Below are 19,497 nucleotides of genomic sequence, written 5' to 3'. Positions count from 1 at the left end.
GTTTTTGGTAAAATAATTAGCAGTAATAATGTGATAATATTATGTATGTATTCGTTTATAAGCTTTTAAGTCAAGTATTACACTGTAATGTTCTTGAATTATTTGAACAAGAAGTAGAGAATCTCCATAATAAATGTATTTTTACTCTAAAATGGATAAATAACTTGATAAACACTTGAGTGTTATTGCATTAAATGTGAGGAATTTTACCTTTCTATACGTAGGATAGAAATGATTAAAATGCTTAAATAATATATTTGGTCGTGTGTAAGAATGGATATAACAAAAATATTTTCATAAGATTGAGTCGTGTAGTCCCACACACGTAGCGAGTGTTGGTGTTGTGTGAGCTGTGTGACTGAGGAAAAAAAAAATAAATAAAAAATAAAATAAACTGCTTTCACCACTAGTGAAGCGAAATCTGAATGTGTACCGATTTACGTACACGGTTTCATTACAAAGTGATTGAAAATGCTCTTATGAGCAACATTCCCGTTAGATAAACCGATCATGGACATCTGTCCCAAAAGCATGGTAAATAACAATCAAAAAAAATTTAAAATTGAAATAAATATATGTATCTGTAATAAAAATGGAAATGTACTGTTATCTGGACAGTTCAGTAATGATCTCACGGGCTAGGTAATGTAGCAGATTCTGAAAGCTTTATATTGTCTCATGCTCATGTGAAAGTGTAAAATTTTAAATTTTGTTATTCAGTCATGGTAATATGAACTTATGTGCAAGTGTACCAGACCTCATTACTTGAAAGGTGTCATTTTCATATAGATTGTCTGTTAGGTACTGTGGAAAACTACTGACAGCAATCAGAACAGTGAAACGTGTTTCGCAGGAACTAGTGGACGCGTGAAGAACTGTGATATACATTGTGAATAATGATGAACAGTGATAAAGACTGTGATCACGTAACCTTATGAACGCTCTTGGAGTGTCAAAGTTAGGAGCAACGCTATGAACGTTGAGTACTGTTGACTGTGTTAATAATTAATTTGAACTGATGACCTTTAGCAGTTTGATATGAAGCGTCTCCGCGTGCCAAATTTAATGTGACAGACTGTACAGCCAGCCGCGCGGCAAAACAATAATGCAACGTTGGCTACGCAGCGCGTCGCGAAAATATTTACATTCCGCTTAAGTAAACGAAGCATACCACGGACACTTGTATGATTAACGGTGCAGTATTCAAAATGTGCATATTGTGATAAACTTCCATGTGAATCACTACATTGTGTTGAACAGGGCGCGTGAATACAAGTGAAATGGACACTAATGAACTTTTCCACGGGATGAGAATAGTAATTATCTTGTCACTGATGCTTATATTTTGACATTTCATGTACCCGTCTTAAACTGAGGGACGTGGGGAAGGAGAAACAAGACCTGCTGCAGGGCGAATTCTAGCCAGCAGCAGATCCAAACTTCGATGTAGCCGACGGCAACTGACGCCCCACCGACTCGGCCGGGGGCGGTCCAGCAGCAGCCACTACCTGTCTGCGGTCCAACGGCTCGACACGAGGGTGGTCTTACGACATCAGCAGCAAATTCTTATGACATTCGATAAATGAGTGACTTTGGAAATTGTTATGATATAACACCATGAAAAAACATTCATTATCTTAGATGCTTACAACAGAGTCATAAATTTGCATTTTCCAGCCTATTTTATTACAATCATGTAAAGCCTGACTGTTAAAATTAGGTGTCTGTATTTTCTTGAAGCCCCTTGGACGGTTTTATTCCCGGTTTTCCGAGTCCAGTGAACCCAAATGGGGGGGGGGGGGGGGATAAGTTAATACGGGAAGTATCCGCAGCAATTTCCGAGAGAATACAGTCACTGAAGTCATTTAAAGTACTCGATTCAACCATCATTTTATCGATCTAAAACAACATTGAAACATTTGCGTCTTGAGAGTAGCAAATCTACGTGGATTACGTGGACTGATAAAAAAAATATACAATAGATAAAGTAATTTTTTTTTCTCAGCCCAAGGGGCATTGTAACATCCACGAGATAAATTTTTGGCTACAGTGCGACGAGAGGAAATTATGCCTCTAACAGTTATAAACATTATCTATTCGACGTATGAAGAATTGTGAAAACTTATAAATATTAATTATTTATATAATATTCTATGATATAATTTGACATATCGATGTGTATCATACAAAGATAATGATAATTGTAAATTCCTTTTATGATCGGCGTTGGTCTTCCTTTGTTTTTACATTTTGTTGGATGGCTTTTGTAGGTTCCGGACACATATCGAACTGAGGTCTGTTAAGAAACTGTAATTATTTGTTAATTATTACTTGAAAATGTTTGCTTGATGAAGTCTAAATAGTGCACAATACGAAAGTAGATTTTATAGCGTTTAATAAGCATTTTAAATATTTACTTATTTGCTCTAACAACAGAAAGTCTTTATCAATTGTCTGCCGCCATCTTAACAATTATCTCTGCGGCAAATTCAAATTACGCAGCTCTGCAGACATAAATGCCGAACGTAATACAAATGTGTAAAAATAAATGTGCACCGGTGGTCCCGAACTCGTTATAATGAAAACGATTCGAATCAGATTGGTTCTTTAAAAACAGTGCTCATGGCACGATTGTTATAACAAACTCTTCAGCTGATGTATGGAGCCGAAATTAATTACGCACGAGTTGCGAAGAATATTGTTTCAGGTAACATACGTCAGTGTTGTGCGCGGCTGATATTCGGTGATTTTAATGATCATTTTTCTGAAGGTAACTGCTTCCATCTTAATGAATAGTTGTATAGAATCTGTTGTATGAACTGTGATTTAGTGACACTAACACAACTTACAGACAACCCTTTAACACGACGTTAACTTGGAGTTCTTTAGCAACTTGATCAAATCTTTAGCCGGGAGAAAAATTATTTACTAATTACTCAAAGTAATAAAATAAGATTATCATTTTCATTTACAAATTATTTAAATACCAAACCACAGAATAACACAGCGAACGCCACATGCTCCTCCGTGTCACCGTTTTCCGTATGTTCCTTTTTTTTCACAGGAAAAGCTCCTCTTCATTATCTAATCTGTCCATCAACTTTTCCACACATTTCTGTATCACATCATGTATAAAGCTTCAATTCTTTTCTATTTCGTTTATCCCAGAGTGGATGATTCACTATCATACAGTGCTGTGCTCCTAACGTACATTCTCAGAAGTTACTTCCCCGAATTAAGGACAATGTTTGATACAAGTAGAGTTACCTTGGCTAGGAATGCCATTTTTGCCTGTGCTAGTCTGTTTTTATGTCCTCCTTGCTTCGTTCGTCCTTAACTTCGTCTACTTCGTGATCACCAATTCTGGTGTTAAGTTCTTGTGTCTGCTACTGCTCTCTACATTTACACATTTGTTAGTTACCCTCAATCCGTATTCTGTATTCATTAGAATGTTCATTCCATTCTCAGAACCAGTAAGTTTTCTTCACTTTCTCTGAGGAAAGGGATGATATTAGCGGATTTTATCGTTGATGTCCGAATTTTTGTCCCACTCTGGAATTACTTCCGCCATTGCTTCTTAGATGTATAAATTGAACAGCACTGGAGAAAGACTGCACTCCTGCCTTTCACCGTTTTTAATCCGAGGACTTAGTTCTACGTACCCCAGTCTTACTGTTCCTTCTGGTTTCTCATACGTACTGTATGTACCATAACTCATCTTTCCTTATAGCTTACTATCCCGCTACCTTCCCATAATATCGATTCGGTATCGGTTTGTGATTTTAAAGTAGGTAGTTCAGGAATGAAGTGCTTCGTTAGGAAACTACGCACGGCAAAATAGGAAAAGTAACGATTCCTGGTCGACTAATTTTCGGACAGATTTTCAGTGATCCTCAGGAGGAAGATTAGGGTTTAAAGTCACGTCGACAAGGCATGAAAGTTCAGATAGTGAAGCAATGCTGTCGACTCTTCTTCAAAGGAACCAGTGAGTATTTCGTTGTAAATGCTTCAAAGAAACCAAAGAATACCTACACTCCTGGAAATGGAAAAAAGAACACATTGACACCGGTGTGTCAGACCCACCATACTTGCTCCAGACACTGCGAGAGGGCTGTACAAGCAATGATGACACGCACGGCACAGCGGACACACCAGGAACCGCGGTGTTGGCCGTCGAATGGCGCTAGCTGCGCAGCATTTGTGCACTGCCGCCGTCAGTGTCAGCCAGTTTGCCGTGGCATACGGAGCTCCATCGCAGTCTTTAACACTGGTAGCATGCCGCGACAGCGTGGACGTGAACCGTATGTGCAGTTGACGGACTTTGAGCGAGGGCGTATAGTGGGCATGCGGGAGGCCGGGTGGACGTACCGCCGAATTGCTCAACACGTGGGGCGTGAGGTCTCCACAGTACATCGATGTTGTCGCCAGTGGTCGGCGGAAGGTGCACGTGCCCGTCGACCTGGGACCGGACCGCAGCGACGCACGGATGCACGCCAAGACCGTAGGATCCTACGCAGTGCCGTAGGGGACCGCACCGCCACTTCCCAGCAAATTAGGGACACTGTTGCTCCTGGGGTATCGGCAAGGACCATTCGCAACCGTCTCCATGAAGCTGGGCTACGGTCCCGCACACCGTTAGGCCGTCTTCCGCTCACGCCCCAACATCGTGCAGCCCGCCTCCAGTGGTGTCGCGACAGGCGTGAATGGAGGGACGAATGGAGACGTGTCGTCTTCAGCGATGAGAGTCGCTTCTGCCTTGGTGCCAATGATGGTCGTATGCGTGTTTGGCGCCGTGCAGGTGAGCGCCACAATCAGGACTGCATACGACCGAGGCACACAGGGCCAACACCCGGCATCATGGTGTGGGGAGCGATCTCCTACACTGGCCGTACACCACTGGTGATCGTCGAGGGGACACTGAATAGTGCACGGTACATCCAAACCGTCATCGAACCCATCGTTCTACCATTCCTAGACCGGCAAGGGAACTTGCTGTTCCAACAGGACAATGCACGTCCGCATGTATCCCGTGCCACCCAACGTGCTCTAGAAGGTGTAAGTCAACTACCCTGGCCAGCAAGATCTCCGGATCTGTCCCCCATTGAGCATGTTTGGGACTGGATGAAGCGTCGTCTCACGCGGTCTGCACGTCCAGCACGAACGCTGGTCCAACTGAGGCACCAGGTGGAAATGGCATGGCAAGCCGTTCCCCAGGACTACATCCAGCATCTCTACGATCGTCTCCATGGGAGAATTGCAGCCTGCATTTCTGCGAAAGGTGGATATACACTGTACTAGTGCCGACATTGTGCATGCTCTGTTGCCTGTGTCTATGTGCGTGTGGTTCTGTCAGTGTGATCATGTGATGTATCTGACCCCAGGAATGTGTCAATAAAGTTTCCCCTTCCTGGGACAATGAATTCACGGTGTTCTTATTTCAAGTTCCAGGAGTGTATATCTAGCTAACCAGACGTCCCGGATATAGTATATAATTACGTGTTACATACCCAGCGGCATGTATCTAAATAATTTCGTTGTCTTTAGTCATGCCTGCTTGATAAGGTCTCCACACGCCCAAACAATACTTTAGAAATTGTCGCACTAACGTCTTGCACGTGCCTACCTGAACGGAGGCACTGCGTTTCTCGCAGAACACAATCTCCCAGATCGACTATCCACTATTAATATCGGCGACAGTGGAGAGAAACACCTGTCAACGATAGCTCTTTGCATAAGGCAGGAAATTCCAGTGGCCGCGAGCTTCAAGAACTGAAGAAGCCATTGTAAACCCTTAGCATAGTCACGTGACGTATATGCTTGCAAGAAATCATAGACTACTTACTTCTGAATACATTGTGGGACTGAATAGTGATCAAACTGTTACAAAAATTTACTATCAAAAACAGTCTTGATCAAAATTTATTTATTACGGTCATCGGTTTCGACCACTACTGTAGTCATCTTCAGACCAATGAGTAAGAACCTCCTTCTCCAGCAGAAGGAGGTTCTTACTCATTGGTCTGAAGATGACAACAGTAGTGGTCGAAACCGGTCACCGTAATAAATAAATTGTGATCAAGACTGTTTCTGATAGTAAACATCATAGACTGCTTGTCCAACGCATCTGCCATTCACAAACCAGAGTCATTAAATGCACGGACGCATCGCTTCTAGTCGATCGTGCTCTAAACTGTCGTTATTGCGGGCAGTTCAAGATACTGTAACAGCCCTTCTGGTTTAACTGTATGTTTTGTTATTTTTACTATATGTCTTTAAGGTAAATGATGACAGCCAAAACAGTTGCAGGATAAAGATTTATTAAAATTCTTGACCACGGTTTCGGTATATATAAATATAACTTCATCAGAAGTAAAATACCCTGAACAGGAAGACACTTTCATTAGCAAAAACTTAGCATCTGAAATGAGAAAGATTGTTTTTTTCTTTATTGTTATTTTGCACCTCATACAAGGTGGCCTCGCAGCGGAAAATGTTACTCCGCTCTTCAGCCACAAACAGTACAATAAAAGAGAAAACCAATGAAGATGGAAAAATAACAAAATGACGGTTAAAAAACAGTAGATACATTAATTAAAAAAACTACATGAAGCCGTTCACACGCGACGAAAAACATGAAAATCTGTCGGCACTGTGCACAAACAGTGATGATTTAGACGATACACGTGAACTAAAGGAGCGTGGGCGGCGAAAAACACTGAATCACAAACACGACGGCACACACACGAAGAACTCATAGCGATGATCTCCGGCGCGCGAATGTCCACTTAACGTGTGCGAGTCATTGATAAAGAATTTTTTTTACTTTATTGTTATTTTAACACGTGAACAATCAGGTAGGCTGGCAGCGGCATGCTACGCCGCTCTTCAGCCATAGTGTTGACAATAACAGTACAATAATGGAGAATGAAAATGAACATAGTGACGTGCAAAAAATAGTGGTCACAGATACACAAAAAATCACGGAGCCGTTCACACTCGATGACGACGACACTGAAAACACGTTGACACGGCGCACAGAACACTGATGAATCCGACGGCACAAGTGAACGTAGAAGCGTGACGGCGGACACTAAAATCACAAAACGACATCACACACACGAGACACTGATGGCGATGATCTCCGGCGCGCGAAAGTCCACGTAGCGTGTGCGCGTCCGGGTACCTACTAAGAGTGGAATAAGCGGGACGGGGGTGGAGAGGGTGGAGAGGGGAGAACAAAGATGCCAATGGCTGAGGAGATGGGAGGAGGAGTAGAGGGACAGGGGAGGGGAGGCCCAGGGGAGGAGTGGGAAGAAGGGGAGGAGGGACGGAGGGTGCCCAAAGGAACAGACACTGGAAGAGGGAGGGAGGATCAAAGTTGGTACGAGGGGTAGATGGAGGGGAGGAGGACATCATCAGGGAGGGGGAGCTGCGGAAGCCAGCTTGGGAGAGGTTAAGGAGGGTGGAGAGATGGAGACTGGGTGGGATGTGGGAAAACAGGCACGGCAGCGGGCGGGGGTGGGAACGAAATGAGATCGTACAGGATCTGCGAGGGGGAGGGGAGACGGATGCGATAGGCGAGGCGGAGAGCATGGCATTCAAGGATTTGTAGGGATTTATAAAAGGTAGGGGGGGGGCAGAGATCCAGGACAGATGGGCGTAACAAAGGATAGGGCGGATGAGGGATTTATAGGTGTGGAGGATGGTGGAGGGGTCCTGACCCTACGTACGGCCGGAAAGGAGCTTGAGGAGATGGAGTCGGGAGCATGCCTTGGCTTGGATTGTCTGGAGATGGGGAGTCCAGGAGAGGCGACGGTCGAGGGTGACGCCAAGGTACTTAAGGGTGGGAGTGAGGGCGATAGGACGGCCATAGATGGTATAGAAATCAAGGAGGCGGAAGGAAGGGGTGGTTTTGCCAACAATGATCGTCTGGGTTTTGGAGGGATTGACCTTGAGCAACCACTGGTTGCACCAAGTGGTGAACCGGTCAAGATGGGATTGGAGAAGGTGTTGGGAGCGCTGCAGGGTGGGGGCAAGGGCAAGGAAGGCGGTGTCATCGGCAAACTAGAGGAGGTGGACGGGGGGTGACGGCGGCGGCATGTCCTCCGTGTACAAAAGGTACAGAAGGGGGGAGAGGGGGGAGCCTTGGGGCACACCGGCGGAGGGGAAAAAGGTGTAGGGATCCGTGTTATGGATGTTGACGTAGGAAGGACGATGGGAGAGAAAGGAACCGATCAGACAGATATAGTTAATGGGAAGGGCGAAGGTATGGAGCTTGAAGAGGAGACCGGAATGCCAGACGTGGTCATAAGCACGTTCGAGGTACAGGGAGAGGAAAATTGTGGAGTGACAGGAATTAAGCTGTTCGGAAAGGAGATGAGTGAGGTGAAGGAGAAGGTCGTCGGAAGAGAAGGACGGCCGAAAGTTACACTGGGTAACGGGAAGGAGGTGGTGCTGGCGGAGATGCTGGTGGATGCGTCGGGTGAGGATAGATTCCAGGACCTTGCTGAAGACCGAGGTAAGGCTGATGGGACGGTAGGAGGACACAGCGGACGGCGGTTTGCCAGGTTTAAGGAACATCAGGATACGGGAGGTTTTCCACAGGTCGGGGTAGTAACCGGTGGACAGGACTACATTGTAGAGCCTGGCCAGAGTGGAGAGGAAAGCGACAGGAGCTTCACGAAGATGATGGTAGGTAACACGATCGTGACCAGGAGCGGTGTTGCGTTTTGTGCTGAGTGTAGCAATGAGATCCTGTGTAGTGATAGGGGCATTGAGTTCCGTGTGTGCAATGTTGTCCAGGTACTGGAAACCAGGAGCGAGGGGAGGGACAAAGGTGTCAGTTCGATCGCGGACATCTGGGTAGAGGGAGTAATCGAACTGGGGATCATCGGGGATGGAAAACACATCAGAGAGGTAGGAGGCAAAGTGATTGGCCTTACTAAGGGTGTCAGGGAAGGGGTGATCATCATGGAGAAGAGGATAGTAGGGGGAGGGTTTAGTTCTGGTAAGGTGATGGAAGGCTGACCAGAACTTTAACGAGTTGATAGGTAGGGTAGCATTTAAATGGGTGAATGTCTGTCGCCAGTCCCGGCGTTTCTCAGCAGTGAGCAAATTACGAATGTGTCGCTGGAGTTGCCGGTGGTGTCGTAGTGTGTTCAGGTCACACGTGCGGAGGAAGGCACGGTAGAGATGGCGGGATGCATGGAGGAGGGGGACAGCCAGTGGGGGTAAGGTAGGACGGTGGGGGTGAATGGCGACAGGAGGGCCTCCACAGCCTCAGACAAGGTCTGCTGGAGAAAGGAAGCGGCATGGGTTACATCGTCAGGGTGGCGGTAGGTGAGGGGGTGGCTATCGACCTGGGTGCAGAGAGTATCCTGGTAGGCATTGCAGTTGGCAGGGGAATAGTCATGGACGTACTTAGGAGGAGGGTCATGACGAGGGTCAGGGTGGGGGCGACGACCATCTGAAATGGTGAGGAGGACAGGGATGTGGTCGCTACCAATAGGCTCCAGGACATCCACCGTTATGCAGCCAAGGAGGTTGGGGGAGGAAAGGAGAACATTGGGAGTGGAGTTGGATTCGGGACGGGTGCGCTGGGGGATGGGGAGGAGGTCGCCTTGAAGGAAGGAGAGTAACCGATGCCACCGTCTTAACTGGGCGGCGGAACGACTATGGATGTTGAGGTCGGCGGCGATCACGTAGGAGGAGAAGGTACGGTCAATGTGGAAGAGGAAGGGAATAGGGGCGTTGGGGCGGTCATAAATGGTGGCGCAGGTAACGGTAAGGCTGGGGAAGAAGAGACTAAGGATCAGGTATTAAGTGGGGTTGGGAAGGAGAGGTTGGAGCCGAACGCGGATCTGGCGGTGGTGACCAATGGCAACTCCGCCACGCGCAATCGGGAGGGGATTATTGTAGCGGAGGAGGAGATAGGGCGAAGTGTGGACAGTGTGGTGGGGTTGGAGGAAGGTTTCATTGAGGAGGAAGGCATCCACCCGGTGGGTGGCAAGGGTGTGTAGGAAGAGGTTCTTGTTGGCGGGAAGGGAGCGGATATTGTTGAAAAGGATACAGTGCTGTCGTGCCATGTCAGGGATTTAGACAAGGGTGTCAAGACGGGAGAAGGTGAAATGGGCCTGGTTGTTGAAGTAGGTGGCGTACATTTTGAGTTGGAAAATGGAACGGGTGGCGAGGGAGATCTGTTGGCGAGTGTGGGGGCGCTGAAAAGGATGAACATTCTGAAGGACGATGGTAAGGAATCTGATGACTTCCTCAGCGGTAGGGGGTGGGTGAAGGGAATTGCTGGAAGGGGTGGGGGCGTCCAGAGGACGGACAGGGATGGTGAGTTCAGGAGTGGTTGGAGGGGGCCGGGCTTTAAACTTTTGGGAGTAGGTGGGATGGGGGAGATTGCAGGTATTGCAGGAGGGAGGGGATTGAAGGTTAGGGCACTGCCGGAGGAAGTGCGCTTGCCTACAATGTGGGCACGTGGGGGCCTCGCGGCACTCGGCTGTTGGGTGTGCATTATAGCGCAGACACCTCTGGCAGCGCAGGGATTGAGGAGGGGAATGGGAGGGGTCGACCTTGTAGCGCTGGTTGAAGAGGAGGGCACCCTCCTTCAGGAGACGGTCAATGGAGGGGGCGTCCTCGGAGAAAACCCGTATAGGGCGGGTGGAGCCGGCCGAGTTGAAAATGTGTCGGACTGCCCGCACCTCCAATGTGGGATGCGCCTTGAGCTCCGCCAACACCTCCTCGTCTGTGATCGTGGGACTAAGCCGAGTGATCACGGTGGTGAGGGTCAGCGGGCGATGCGGGGGTTGGGGTTGGCAGGTAGGAGACGGAAAAGGAGCAGGAGTGAGGGAGGTGTTGGGGCCAAAACGGGTGATGGGGAGGCGGGAGAGGATGTCAGTATGGAGGGTTGGGCTGGTGGAGGAGATGAGAATGGAATCCCATCTGGGAGTGAGGAGAGTGATGGGGGCACGAGGGAAGTGTTGGCGGAGGAGAAGGGAGAGATTCCGGGCCTCAAGAAGGGAAGGATCAGGACGGGAGAGGAGGTATTTGTAGAAAGAGGGGGGGAGGAGGAGGAGGAGGAGGAGGATTCGGAGGGAGCAGGGCCAGGTAGGGAAACATCCATGGCATCCTGGGTGGGGGGGGAAGGAGGACGGGGCGGGGCCTTTTTGGGAGCGGAGCAGGTGGTGGTGCCACTAGGGCGTTTAACGGCGGCAGAAGGGTGGGTGGTGATATGAGGGTCGGGAGCTATAGGGAGGTGGCGGGAAATGGCAGGTCCCGAAGTGGACGCAGGAGTCGGCGCCGGAGGTGGAGACAGTGAAGGCGACGACGACGGTGGTGGCGGTGATGGCGAAGGTGAAGGCGATGGGGAGAGTTGGGCCTGGGCAGTGGCCCGACGGGCCACCACCCTAGCTGGAGCTGCAGTGACAGGCTGGGGGAGTGGGGGGAAAGGATCAGAGGGAGAGGAGCGGGAGGAAGGAGCAAGAGAGGGGGCAACAAAGAGCGAGGGCGAATGGAGAGTGAGAAGAGACGGGATGGAAAGAGGGTGGTGGGAATGGGCACACCATGTTATGGTGGTGGTGGCGGCGGAGGGGGAAGTATAAACTATGGCTGTGGTGGTAGTGGTGGTGGCGGTGGTGGTGGTGGTGGTGGGGGCTGACATGACAGGGAGAAACAAAAACGCACAGGACGAAAAAGAAAGGACAAAAACTGGGGACAGACGAAGACGGAGAAAGACGAAAACAGACGAAGATCAGAGTCCCACGCTGCCGGCGCTGGCGCTGACGGGTGGCAGGAATGCTGCAGCTCCTGCCACTGCCACGGACGGGGCCAGGGCCGGGGCCGCTGCTGCTGCTGCTGCTGCCGGGCTTGGATGGGCTGGGCTGGGCTGGGCTGGGCTGGACCGCTGCTGCTGCTGCTGCTGCTGCTGCGGCTGCTGGCTGCTGGCTGGCTGGCTGGCTGGCACCTGAAAAACCTAGCACTTCGATTAGTCCTGGAATGGCACAATCGAAGGGCGGTAACCTTGCGGAGTACCGCCGGAGATCGTTGATAAAGAAATTTTTTTTTTTTTTCTTTATTGTAATTTGAACACCCCATACAAAGGTGGGCTGGCAGCAGAACAGTGTACTCCGCTCTTCAGCCATAGGCAGTACAATAAAAAAGAAAGGGAGACAGACAAGTAACAGAATGGCGGTTTAAAAAACAGGAGATACAATAGTTAAAAAACATGAAGCCGTTCACACTCGACGAAACAACAAGAAAAACGGCGGCACTGGGCACAAACACTGACGAGGTAGACGACGCACGTGAACGAAGGAGCGTGGACGGCGAAAAACACTGATGCACAGACACGACGGCACAAACACTAAACCGAGGGCGACGATCTCCGGCGCGCGAAAGTTCACGATCCGTGTGCGAGTCCGGGGACCTGCCAAGAGAGGAGGAGGAGGAGGAGGAGGAGGAGGGGGAGGGGGAGTGGGAAAGCGAGAGGGGAGAGCAGGGACGCCACGGGCAAGGGAAAGAGGGGGGAGAGAGGAAGGGGGAGGGGAAGCCCGGAAGAAGAGGGGGAGGGAGGGGACGGGGAAAAGGAAAGAGAAGGGAAGGGAAGAGAAGGGAGGGAGGGCGCCTAAGGGAAAGGACACCAGGAGTGAGGGGGGGGCGGGGTCATAGTTGATAGGAGGGGTAGATGGAGGGGACGAGGACAACATCAGGGAGGGGGAGCTGGCGGAAGCCACCTTGGGAGAGGGTAAGGAGGGTGGAGAGATGGAGACCGGGTGGGACATGGGAGTACAGGCGCGGCAGCGGGCGGGGGTGGGAGAGCATCGGGGAGACGAGCGGGTGAGGAGGATCGAGTTTACGGGAGGTGTAGAGGATGCGCATTCGTTCGAGGAAGAGGAGGAGGTGGGGGAAGGGGATAAGATCATACAGGATCCGCGTGGGGGAGGGGAGACGGATGCGATAGGCAAGGCGGAGAGCATGGCGTTCAAGGATTTGGAGGGATTTATAAAAGGAAGGGGGGGCGGAGATCCAGGCGGGATGGGCGTAACAGAGGATAGGGCGGATGAGGGACTTATAGGTGTGGAGGATGGTGGAGGGGTCCAGACCCCACGTACGGCCGGAAAGGAGCTTGAGGAGACGGAGTCGGGAACGTGCCTTGGCTTGGATTGTCTGGAGATGGGGAGTCCAGGAGAGGCGACGGTCGAGGGTGACGCCAAGGTACTTAAGGGTGGGGGTGAGAGCGATGGGACGGCCATAAACGGTGAGATAGAAATCAAGGAGGCGGAAGGAAGGGGTGGTTTTGCCTACAATGATCGCCTGGGTTTTGGAAGGATTGACCGTGAGCAACCACTGGTCGCACCAAGCGGTGAACCGGTCAAGATGGGATTGGAGAAGGTGTTGGGAGCGTTGCAGGGTGGGGGCAAGGGCAAGGAAGGCGGTGTCATCGGCAAACTGGAGAAGGTGGACGGGGGGTGGCGGCGGCGGCATGTCCGCCGTGTACAACAAGTACAGAAGGGGGGAGAGGACGGAGCCTTGGGGCACACCGGCGGAGGGGAAGAAGGTGTAGGAATCGGCGTTATGGATGGTGACATGGGAAGGACGGCGGGAGAGAAAGGAACCGATCAGACGAACGTAGTTAATGGGAAGGGCGAAGGTTTGGAGCTTGAAGAGGAGACCGGAATGCCATACGCGGTCATATGCGCGTTCGAGGTCAAGAGAGAGGAAGATTGCGGAGCGACGAGAATTGAGCTGTTCGGAAAGAAGATGAGTGAGGTGAAGGAGAAGATCGTCGGAAGAGAAGGACGGCCGAAAGCCACACTGGGTAACAGGGAGGAGGCGGTGCTGGCGGAGATGCTGGTGGATGCGGCGGGTGAGGATAGATTCCAGGACCTTGCTGAAGACCGAGGTAAGGCTGATGGGACGGTAGGAGGAGACGGCGGACGGCGGTTTGCCAGGTTTGAGGAACATGAGGATACGAGAGGTTTTCCACAGGTCGGGGTAATAACCAGTGGACAGGACTACATTGTAGAGCCTGGCCAGGGTGGAGAGGAAAGAGACAGGAGCTTCACGAAGGTGACGGTAGGTGACACGATCGTGGCCAGGAGCGGTGTTGCGTTTGGTGCGGAGTGTAGTAATGAGATCCTGTGTAGAGATGGGGGCATTAAGTTCCGTGTGTGGAATGTTGTCCAAGTACTGGAAACCAGGAGCGAGGGGAGGGACAGAGGTGTCAGTTCGATCGCGGATATCTGGGAAGAGGGAGTAATCGAACCGAGGATCATCAGGGATGGAAAACACATCGGACAGGTAGGAGGCAAAGTGGTTGGCCTTACTAAGGGCGTCAGGGAAGGGGTGGTCATCGTGGAGAAGAGGATAGTAGGGGGAGGGCTTGGTTCCAGTAAGGCGACGGAAGGCGGTCCAGAACTTGGACGAGTTCATAGGGAGGGTAGCATTTAAACGGGTGCATGTCTGTCGCCAGTCCCGGCGTTTCTTAGCCGCGAGCAAATTTCGAATGTGTCGCTGTAGTTGCCGGTGGCGTCGTAGGGTGTCCGGGTCACGCATGCGGAGGAAGGCACGGTAGAGACGACGGGATTCACGGAGGAGGAGGACGGCCTGTGGCGGCAAGGTAGGACGGTGGGGGTGGATGGCAACAGTAGGGACGTGGGCCTCCACGGCCTCAGACAAGGTCTGCTGGAGAAAGGAGGCGGCATGGGAGACATCATCGGGACGGCGGTAGGCGAGAGGGTGGCTGTCGACCTGAGTGGAGAGGGTATCCCGGTAGGCATTCCAGTTGGCACGGGAATAGTCATGGATGTACTTGGGGGGAGGGTCATGACGAGGGTCGGGGCGGGGGCGACGACCGTCTGAAACGGTGAGGAGGACAGGGAGATGGTCACTACCAATAGGCTCCAGGACATCCACCGTAATGCGACCAAGGAGGTTGGGGGAGGAGAGAATAACATCGGGAGTGGAATTGGATTCGGGGCGGGTGTGCTGGGGGATGGGGATGAGGTCGCCTTGAAGGGAGGAGAGGAACCGATGCCACCGCCGTAACTGGGCAGCGGAGCGACTATGGATGTTAAGGTCGGCGGCGATCACATAGGAGGAGAAGGTACGGTCGATGTGGGAGAGGAAGTCGAAAGGAAGAGGGGCGTTGGGGCGGACATAGATGGTGGCACAGGTAACGGTAAGGCCGGGGAAGAAGAGACTAAGGATCAGGTGTTCGGTGGGGTCGGGAAGGAGAGGTTGGAGCCGAACGGGGATCTGGCGGTGGTGGCCAATGGCAACTCCGCCACGCGCAACTGGGAGGGGATTATCGGATCGGTGGAGGAGATAGGGGGAGGTGTGGATGGAGTGGTGGGGTTGGAGGAAGGTTTCATTGAGGAGGAAAGCATCCACACGGTGGGTAGCAAGGGTGTGCAGGAAGAGGTTCTTGTTGGCGGGAAGGGAGCGGATATTGTTGAACAGGATACGATGCTGTCGCGCCATGATAAGGATTTAGACGAGGGTGTCAAGGCGGGAGAAGGTGAAATGGGCCTGGTTATGGGAATAGGTGGCGTACATTTTAAGGTGGAAGATGGAACGGGCGGCGAGGGAGATCTGTTGGAGGGTGTGGGGGCGCTGAAAGGGATGGACGTTTTGGAGGACAATAGTGAGGAACCTGATGATGTCCTCAGCAGTGGGGGGGGGGGGACGAAGGGAATTGCCAGGAGGGGTGAGGGCGTCCAGGGGACGGACAGGTACGGTGAGTTCAGGGGTGGTTGGAGGGGGTCGGGCTTTACACTTTTGGGAGTAGGTAGGGTGGGGGAGGCTGCAGGTATTACAGGAGGGAGGGGATTGAAGGTTGGGGCACTGCCGGAGGAAGTGCGCTTGTCGACAATGCGGGCAGGTGGGGGCCTCGCGGCACTCGGCTGTTGTATGTGCATTGTAGCGCAGACATCTCTGGCAGCGCAGGGATTGAGGGGGGGAACGGGAGGGGTCTACCTTGTACCGCTGATTGAAGAGGAGGGCACCCTCCTTCAGGAGGCGGTCAATGGAGGGGGCGTCCTCAGAGAACACTCGCATAAGGCGGGTGGGGCCGGTCGCGTTAAAAATGCGGCGGACTGCCCGCACCTCCAGGGTGGGATGGGCCTTCAGCTCCGCCAACACCTCCTCCTCCATGATCGACGGACTAAGCCGAGTGATCACGGTGGTGAGGGTCAGCGGGCGATGCGGGGGTTGGGGTTGGCAGGTAGGAGACGGAAAAGGAGCAGGAGTGAGGGAGGTGTTGGGGCCAAAACGGGTGATGGGGAGGCGGGAGAGGATGTCAGTATGGAGGGTTGGGCTGGTGGAGGAGATGAGAATGGAATCCCATCTGGGAGTGAGGAGAGTGATGGGGGCACGAGGGAAGTGTTGGCGGAGGAGAAGGGAGAGATTCCGGGCCTCAAGAAGGGAAGGATCAGGACGGGAGAGGAGGTATTTGTAGAAAGAGGGGGGGAGGAGGAGGAGGAGGAGGAGGATTCGGAGGGAGCAGGGCCAGGTAGGGAGACATCCATGGCATCCTGGGTGGGGGGGAAGGAGGACGGGGCGGGGCCTTTTTGGGAGCGGAGCAGGTGGTGGTGCCACTAGGGCGTTTAACGGCGGCAGAAGGGTGGGTGGTGATATGAGGGTCGGGAGCTATAGGGAGGTGGCGGGAAATGGCAGGTCCCGAAGTGGACGCAGGAGTCGGCGCCGGAGGTGGAGACAGTGAAGGCGACGACGACGGTGGTGGCGGTGATGGCGAAGGTGAAGGCGATGGGGAGAGTTGGGCCTGGGCAGTGGCCCGACGGGCCACCACCCTAGCTGGAGCTGCAGTGACAGGCTGGGGGAGTGGGGGGAAAGGATCAGAGGGAGAGGAGCGGGAGGAAGGAGCAAGAGAGGGGGCAACAAAGAGCGAGGGCGAATGGAGAGTGAGAAGAGACGGGATGGAAAGAGGGTGGTGGGAATGGGCACACCATGTTATGGTGGTGGTGGCGGCGGAGGGGGAAGTATAAACTATGGCTGTGGTGGTAGTGGTGGTGGCGGTGGTGGTGGTGGTGGTGGGGGCTGACATGACAGGGAGAAACAAAAACGCACAGGACGAAAAAGAAAGGACAAAAACTGGGGACAGACGAAGACGGAGAAAGACGAAAACAGACGAAGATCAGAGTCCCACGCTGCCGGCGCTGGCGCTGACGGGTGGCAGGAATGCTGCAGCTCCTGCCACTGCCACGGACGGGGCCAGGGCCGGGGCCGCTGCTGCTGCTGCTGCTGCCGGGCTTGGATGGGCTGGGCTGGGCTGGGCTGGGCTGGACCGCTGCTGCTGCTGCTGCTGCTGCGGCTGCGGCTGCTGGCTGCTGGCTGGCTGGCTGGCTGGCTGGCTGGCACCTGAAAAACCTAGCACTTCGATTAGTCCTGGAATGGCACAATCGAAGGGCGGTAACCTTGCGGAGTACCGCCGGAGATCGTTGATAAAGAAAAAAACACTATAGCTTAAGTAACCGTAAAATTACCAGAGTATTACAAGCACAAAAGCTTTTAGTCAGTTATTAAAATTACATCCTGCAATGGAGATGAATAAAAGAACTGTGCCAAAGCCGTCGTCAGTAGTTAAAACATCATCTCCATTTGTACAACATGATTATGGACAGAGGGTCGATGTGAACACAGCTTAGCATCAGAACTTCGCCTATGAACTATCGTTACGAGGGTGTGAAAGCCCTAGGGCAGACAGTTTCACCGAGAGAGGGCACTTGTTATGCGCCAGACACTCGCGCACATTAAAATCCATGGATACATACACATGAGCATCAAAATTATTAAAAAGTGTGCAATTTCAAACCTTCTGTCTTAATAAATAAAACATATCAGAACCATTTAAAAGCATCTACGTAAAACAGAGAATATCAAACCAATTTACCTGTGTCCTAGTGTCAAGCAGATGAAGCTGGTGCTACGGAACACATCTCACGAGAGGACACTAGTGTTATGCGCGAGAATCTGGCGTAACTTAAACGATAAAGTACCTACTAGCGTAAACAACCACAATGTTAAAGTAAAACGAAACCATCTGTCGTTGTGAATAAAAACATAACAGTCAAGTAACCACACATACACATCGAAAACCACAAACAGCAAAATACGTAAAACCCAAACAAGACAGGACAGCGCATATCAGTGGCATCAACAGGCCAGAAAACTAACTTCTAGTCAGCCAAACTACATTACATTAAAGCAAGGAGGGGCTTGAAACTGTCTAAAAATTTTTGTTTTAAGCTGCACCTGTTCATTAAGAACAAAACCATCTTTTTGAGAGAGATGGTTGATAATCTCTAATTCTTCGAGCAGGTCCAGTACTCTTACTTCGTGAAGCAACTCTACGTCATCCAGTTTACGTGGCGTATGTTGTAATAGCCATAGATGTTCAGCAAACGTGGAATTATATACGTTTTCCCCATTTTTACCTAGCATGTGTTCTTTATACCTTAAGTTGATGGGTCTACCTGTCTGTCCAATGTAATAGTTCGGGCAGTCGTTACATGTAATTGTGTAAACTCCGGATTGGGTGCCTAGTTCTTCCCGTGTTCCAATAATATGAATCACTCTTTGTTTCATGCTATTATTTCCGGGAAAGGCAACTCTGTAACCGTATTGTTACTGTAAAAGTCTTCCTATCTTATATGATACGTTACCCGAAAGTGGAATAGAAATAAAGTTATTGCCCTCATTCTTTTTCACCCTGTTATCTCCTTAGGTTGAACATTTTACAGCTGCTTTTTTCGTAACAATTAGGTCAATTAATTTGGGGTCGTATCGATTGTTAGTAGCTATTGATTTTACTAAAGATATTTCTTTTTCTAAACAATTATGTTCTAAAGGTGTGCTCACAGCACGATGAACTGCAGAATGATAGAAGGCGATTTTGTGAGTTTCAGGATGACAAGAATCTGCTGGGATAATATTATCAGAAAAATGTCGAGGCTCATGATGTTGTTAGATTAGTTTCAAATCAAGAAAATGGAGTTCTCTCTCATTGTTTTGTACCTCATTTGTGAAATTCATTTTCTCGTGAAAACGGGTAAATACATGAAAAATTTGTTGCAGATCTTGGTCACTCCCTTGAAATATTATGTGTATATCATCAACGTAACGGGCATAGAGAGAAATCATATTACACAACACAGGATTATTTTTGAAAAAATTTTCCTCTAACGCATTCACCAAGATTTCAACCAAGGTACCAGCTAACGGGTAACCCATGACTAGGCCGAATGGTTGCTCATACATTTTTCCATTATACTGAAAGTACGAGGGGCGTTCAGAAAGTAAGCTCCGATCGGTCGCGAAATGGAAACGACAATGAAAATCCGATAAAGCTTTGCACAGATGTGTTGGGTAGTGTCTCTAGTATAACCCCAGTTAGCATCACGTCGCTCTTCTCATTTCTGAGCTCGCAGTGAGTGCGTAAAGATGTCTAGAAAATAGTGTCTGCCGCCAAGTACG

The sequence above is a fragment of the Schistocerca nitens genome, chromosome 5 (genome assembly GCF_023898315.1).
Source record: "Schistocerca nitens isolate TAMUIC-IGC-003100 chromosome 5, iqSchNite1.1, whole genome shotgun sequence".
In the NCBI taxonomy this organism is placed as follows: Eukaryota; Metazoa; Arthropoda; class Insecta; order Orthoptera; family Acrididae; genus Schistocerca; species Schistocerca nitens.
The sequence above is the reverse complement of the archived record's forward strand: the minus strand, read 5'-3'. Positions refer to the sequence as shown.